This window comes from Rhamphochromis longiceps, linkage group LG11 (assembly GCF_057381845.1).
Source record: "Rhamphochromis longiceps isolate RC_006_pf linkage group LG11, R_longiceps_female_GT1.1, whole genome shotgun sequence".
In the NCBI taxonomy this organism is placed as follows: domain Eukaryota; kingdom Metazoa; phylum Chordata; class Actinopteri; order Cichliformes; family Cichlidae; genus Rhamphochromis; species Rhamphochromis longiceps.
Genome location: NC_140567.1, coordinates 23,977,091 through 23,983,090, shown reverse-complemented (window position 1 = coordinate 23,983,090; position 6,000 = coordinate 23,977,091).

The following is a 6,000-nucleotide window of genomic DNA, read 5'->3' as shown; positions in this document are numbered from 1 at the left end:
GGATGTTTGTGTCTGTGTGTGCCTGTATGTCTGTGTCTATATGTCAGGTTGGGTATCAGACGCCACCTCTCTGGGGACATCTCAGGCCCTCCAAGGTTTGGAGGCCTATCTCCGCCCACCACCACTTCCCCTGCTAGTGGCGGACTCCCTCAGGTGTCGGTGCGTCGGTGGTTCTTTGTGTCTGGGGGTGGGCGTCCGGGTACACACCGGCTCACTCCTTGGCGGCCGCTTATCGGGGCCTGGAGCCTGGGGCTCGCTCGGGCCACTTCGGAGGTGGGGTGCCCCCGGCCTCTCGGCCTGGGGCTCGGTCACTCAGGCACAGCTGGCTGCCGGCGGAGCTCACGGGCGCGTCACTGCAACTCCCCCTGGCTTCTGCTCCGCGGCTGCTGAGTGAACCCTCATCTGGGACTCTCCTCAGCTCTTACTGGGACAGTGGCGCGGCTGCCCCTCTGTTGGTCTTCCTTGGTCTCTTGTGTTCTGTGGGCCTCTGGATGTCTGGAGTTTTGATCTCCTCCATACCTGCTTCATACCCTGGAGGACGGGGCTGTGGCTCCCCACACTCCCTAGCAGATCGTTACATGGAGAAACCTTTGGAATGCAAGCATGCTGATCCACACAGGTATGCACACAGGTGTACACACGGGTATTCACAGACGCGGACTACAGCTTTCTTGGCTGCTGCCTCAAAGCACATTGTGCGCTGTCTATCTTGCGTGCTGCACAACATCGTTTATTATTTAGTATCTACTGATATCTACTGCTAGCTAGTTTATTGTGATGGTGCTGTTTTTTTTATTATGTTGCTCTTTGTTGTTTGCTTTCTCTTCTGTTTTTTTTCTCCATACAGGTGACCCAGGTGTTTTGTTTTTTTTGTTTGTTTTTCTTTCTTTCTTCTCCCCCTTCTCACCGTCTCTTCTCCCCTTTGGTTTTCTTTCTCTCCCTCTCTTTCTTTCATTCTTTCTCCCTGTCCTATCCCCCAGTCATGTCTGTCCCGTTTGTAGCAACTGAAAATAAAATAAATTCATAATTATAATAAAGGTCAATCAAATGGACCAATATGGCAAGGCCATGATGATCCACTTGGTAAAATAAATCCGCTTGGCATCTTACTTGGCCTTTAGACAACAATTCTGATGGCTAAAGATCCAAACGGGACACAAAAAAAAAAAGAAAAAAAAGAAAGACTGCTCCAACGGAACTTATTATTTTCGGAGGAAAACACGAACACGGTGTACAGTCGAGTCTTAATAGCTTACTTACAACTGGGCTCATCAGGCACTCTTCTTGGCTGCAGTGGTTATTATTATATTTACATGCTTCCAGCTCCCGTTTTTCCTCGATGACAACTCGTACCTTTCCACTCCCCTTTTTCTCCCTCCTCGCGCTCACAGACCCATAACGTGTATGGCAGTCCATTCTCCCTGCAACACGGACTACACTGCCCATGATGCTACATTCTTTAGAGCTATGCTTGTAGCATTCTGCCTGTTAGCTTAGCACAACAACAACAACAACAACAACAACAACAACGAAAAGGCGCTCTCTCACCCAGGAAACACACAGTGGCAGAGAGAGAGAGAGCGTCGCCCTGTAACCATGGCAACCATAACGCTGCCGCCTGGAACAACAGAACGTAGCTGTCAAACAAAACCCAAACAGTCCTGACCCGCGACAGAATGAAACAGGAAAGTACCGCAGTGTAATCCATTTATTTCAACAAAGTAACTGTATTCTGAATACCACCTTTTTAAACGGTAACTGTAACGGAATACAGTTACTCATATTTTGTATTTTAAATACGTAACGGCGGTACATGTATTCCGTTACTCCCCAACACTGTCAACCGACAAACTGCTCTTGGTTGACCATGTTAACTGTTTAACAATCACAGCTAACACTAGCTAAAATCAATTTGGCATTTTGGCATAAAAAACACATTTTCAAATTCCACATTAAAAATTTTTTTTTCACATTTTTTTCTTAGAAATGTCTGCATTTGTGAATACATTTTTCCCAGTAACAAGACAGTATAATGTACTGTATAAATGTGAAGGAATTTTCCATATTTCCATGTCCTTAAATCCCATTTCCTCCAGCTTGACCCCCTCCCTCTTTGATCAAAACATTTTGGTGGGTGTCATGGGGGTGAGTAAGGGGTAGGTGGGGTGCGGTTGGGGCAAGATGGGGTGTGAAAGGTGATTGGGGTGAGGGTCTTGACCCCCTCTCCTGTATTGTTAAATCCCCTTTTCCCCCCCATTTTTGAAAAAACATTTTCAAATTCCACATAAAAAAAATATTTTCACTTTTTTTTTTTTTTTAGAAATGTTTTAAGTGTTGCTTGTTTTATTTTTACCTCAATCAGTGGCAGCAACAAGAAACCGCTCAGCATGATTTATTTTTAATCAACATGTGTAGTGTTGTTTAATTTTTTCCCGTGACCTTTACTGACTGATGCTTGTTCGTAATCATGTTTTTTAACTTTTTATTTAGAAAGAACTGAAGGTTTTCAGGCAAAGTTACACTTACACGAGTTTAAGCCTCATAGCTGATGCTAATAAATGCTAATGTTAGCCTCTGATTTAGGCTGCTAAAGTAAAGACTTTTACCCTAGCTGACCAACATAGATTAACTTGGTGGTTAACAGACTATAGTGGTAATACTATTGAAAGTTTAGTTTCATCTCAGCACATTTATAATTATGTCCATTTTATAGCACATAGAAATGTTTAGTGAAATATTGGCAGACAGACACATTCCCGCTGTAACTGTGTTTTTCCTTCAATATTTATTGAAAATATAATTTATGAAATGCTGAGCAGCATTTTTAGTATGTACACTTAAATAAATCAAAATGATCAGTAGTATACTACTATTCACAACAAGTAGGTGAAATCACAGTTCAATTAGTATTCATGATGGTTTTTTCTTCACAGCAGAGTATATTTTTGTGACCCTGTTGTTCTAATGTGATTAAATAATAATACTTATAACTAAATAAATAATAAATACATAAATAAATAAATAAATAAATAAATAAATGAATGAATAATAACTTTATCTTGATTGAAGTATAAGCGCAGTGCTGGTGTGCAGGGGTTTTACATGCCTTGTGGGGGATGCTGACATATTATAAATCGTAATATCTATATCAAGCTTTTAGCCTAATAAGCAGATATTTTGTCTCTTTCTTAAAAAATTCAGATCCTTAGAGATTATTTGAGAAATGGATCAACAGCTATCATTAATTGAAGCACTCTTCAATCAATGATAGCTCTTCAACTCTTCAACACTGCAGAGGAAAAATATAACTTATTTCAAATGTGATCACACTAGGGCTGCCACAAACCATTATTTTGATAGTCGACGAGTCACCGATTATTTTTGCGATTAGTCAACTAATCAGATCATGCATCCAGTGGATGTAAAAGTGCAGCTTATTGCACCAGCATGCATCTGCTCTTATATAACTATCATTAGCTTACAGCTTTAAGTGTTTAAGGTATGTGCTAATCAGAGATGGGCAGTTACTGTAATCTGATTACTTTTTTCAAGTAACGAGTAAAGTAAGGGATTACTATCGCAAAAATGGTAATTAGATCACCGTTACTTTCCCGTAGGAACGCTGCGTTGCTGCGTTACTAAAACCGGGATTTTTTTTGCGGGAATGTCTCATGACAGTGACGTAAGCAAGTTCGTGACAACAGCTGTGTGCAGATCAACAATGGATAATATATCGAGTACGGAAGAGAGTATGAGCATGCAGCGTTTAAAGCGTGGAAGTACTGACCTTACTTTGAGTTTGATTCCATAAAAAGTGACAAAAACATTAGTGTCCATTGTGCGTGGGAAGAAAACTTCTTTTTACAGCGAACAAAACCCTAAACAAGCACTGAGTGCGCAACGACGTAATGGGAAAATCACAGAGAAACTCGCAGATTCTTCAACTGACCGCTGCGGCACACCTGCACCAGGGCAAACCTCCGCCTACCCCACTCCTGCTTTACAGGTGAAAATAGAGCAAAAGGACCGCTAGTCTTTGACTTTATTTATTTTCTGCTGTGTTTTACTTGCATCTATTTGAAAGACTGAGTGTAAACACAAAAAATATTTTATTTTATGTGCTGGAATGTGCAGAAAGTAGGTTTAAATGTTAAACTAATTTCTTCAAGTCAGAGAATGTTGCATATAATTTAATTTTTGCTTGATGCATAAAGTTAAAAGATTAAAACTGATAAAACAAGTAAAAAAAAAAGAGACTTTTCCATTTGATTACATTTTGTATGATGGATTATGAATCATACAAGAATGAGAAGACCACAAATCATAAGTTTGATAACATCGTGGAGAAGCTCACGGTTCTCCAATGGGAGATTGAGAGACCAGTGTCGGAGTGTTAAAGAACAGCTTTGAAATTCTCATGAGCTGCTCGCATAAAAGAAAAATCAACAACATCAACATCAATGCGGATACCCCCTCGGTGCCAGCTGTGGGCTCAAGGCTGGAGCCGAACAAAAACTCCCTGATAACGACTGTGTGTTGACTGTTCTTCCCACTCTATGCAAGGCCACCTGGGTTGGCTGGTAGACTGTTTACTTAGCCTGGTAGGGCGAAGGACACTGTCTCAGCTGAACTGTGGACACGCACACACATACATTTACACTGATAAGCACTCACACATCCCCCCTCCCCTTCCAATGCCTTCGATGCTTGTTGCCTCCTGGGAACACGAGGCGGGTCTAGGCCCGCGCTGGAGAGTCGGCGCAGTGGCAGGATGGCTGCTGTGTTGCCTGGGTTTACTCCTTATCCCCTACCCAACCCTGTTGCTGGTCACGTGCTCTATAATGCTGTATTGTGGACATTTATGTGCTTTCTGTGCAGAGGAGTTTTTTTTGTTTCCTGTTCTCATGCTGTCCTCTATAGCCCAGCATGAGTAGAGGTCTTTTTTTTTCCTCTTGTACTTTCCCATTGTAGTGTACATTTCAGTGTTTTTTCTGTAATGCAACCGTTCTCTGACTTGTATTCCCATGTGATGTCTGTGTTGTGCATGGTCGGGGGGCGGGTTCATTCCACTGCAGGGCAACCTGTCACTGCATGTGGCGAATAAAATTTGAACTTGAACTTGAAAAAGTAGAATTGGGTTGAAAGATCTATCGCTTTATCACCTATTCAGGTTGTAAATTGTGTTTTTAAAAATTAACTAAGTAACTAAGTAATTAATTACTTTTGAAAATAAGTAATCAGTAAAGTAACGGGATTACTTTTTTGGGGAAGTAATCAGTAATTAGTTACTGATTACTTTTTTCAAGTAACTTGGCCAACGCTGGTGCTAACTAAAAATAAAGACGAGATGATAGTTTATTAAATTTTAATGACATTTGCAGATTGTTTCGATGGAGTTGCTACCCTCCTGTCTATTTAAAATATAACAGGACACCGGAGTATATTCTCGAGCATCTCACACTTCTGATAATCAGTTGTCTGCTTGACGTTTATTCAGCTGTGTAAAAAATATAACTTTAATCTCAGCCAAACTGATTTACTCAGGAACAAATAAAATACTGAAAAAAGCCAAACAATAACATTTTTAAGTTATCTAAGTGACTTATATATCATGTTTAACCTGAGTAGCGAACGACGGCAGTGGGTTTGAAAACGGTGTTCTCATCAGCTCTAGTGAGCCTTGAACCCCAGCTAGCTATCGAGCTGGTGGGTAACTGACGTCTCCGAAAACATCGGAGCGCTTTTGAAAATATGTGGTGTCTTGATAAACTGAGCAGATATTTGAGGTTTACACAGCTACATTCTCGCCTGAAAATATGTTAAACGTTTATTTTGTGACCTAGAAAGAATAATAAGAGTAATATTAAAACTAACTAGCGCTGCCATTGTTGGAAACTGAGCAGGGCCGCACTATGAATTCTGGGATAGGTTTGGCCACGAATTATACACCCGACCCATCCTTCAAATCTGGGGAAATGAAGGGCGCATTTTTTCGGAGTC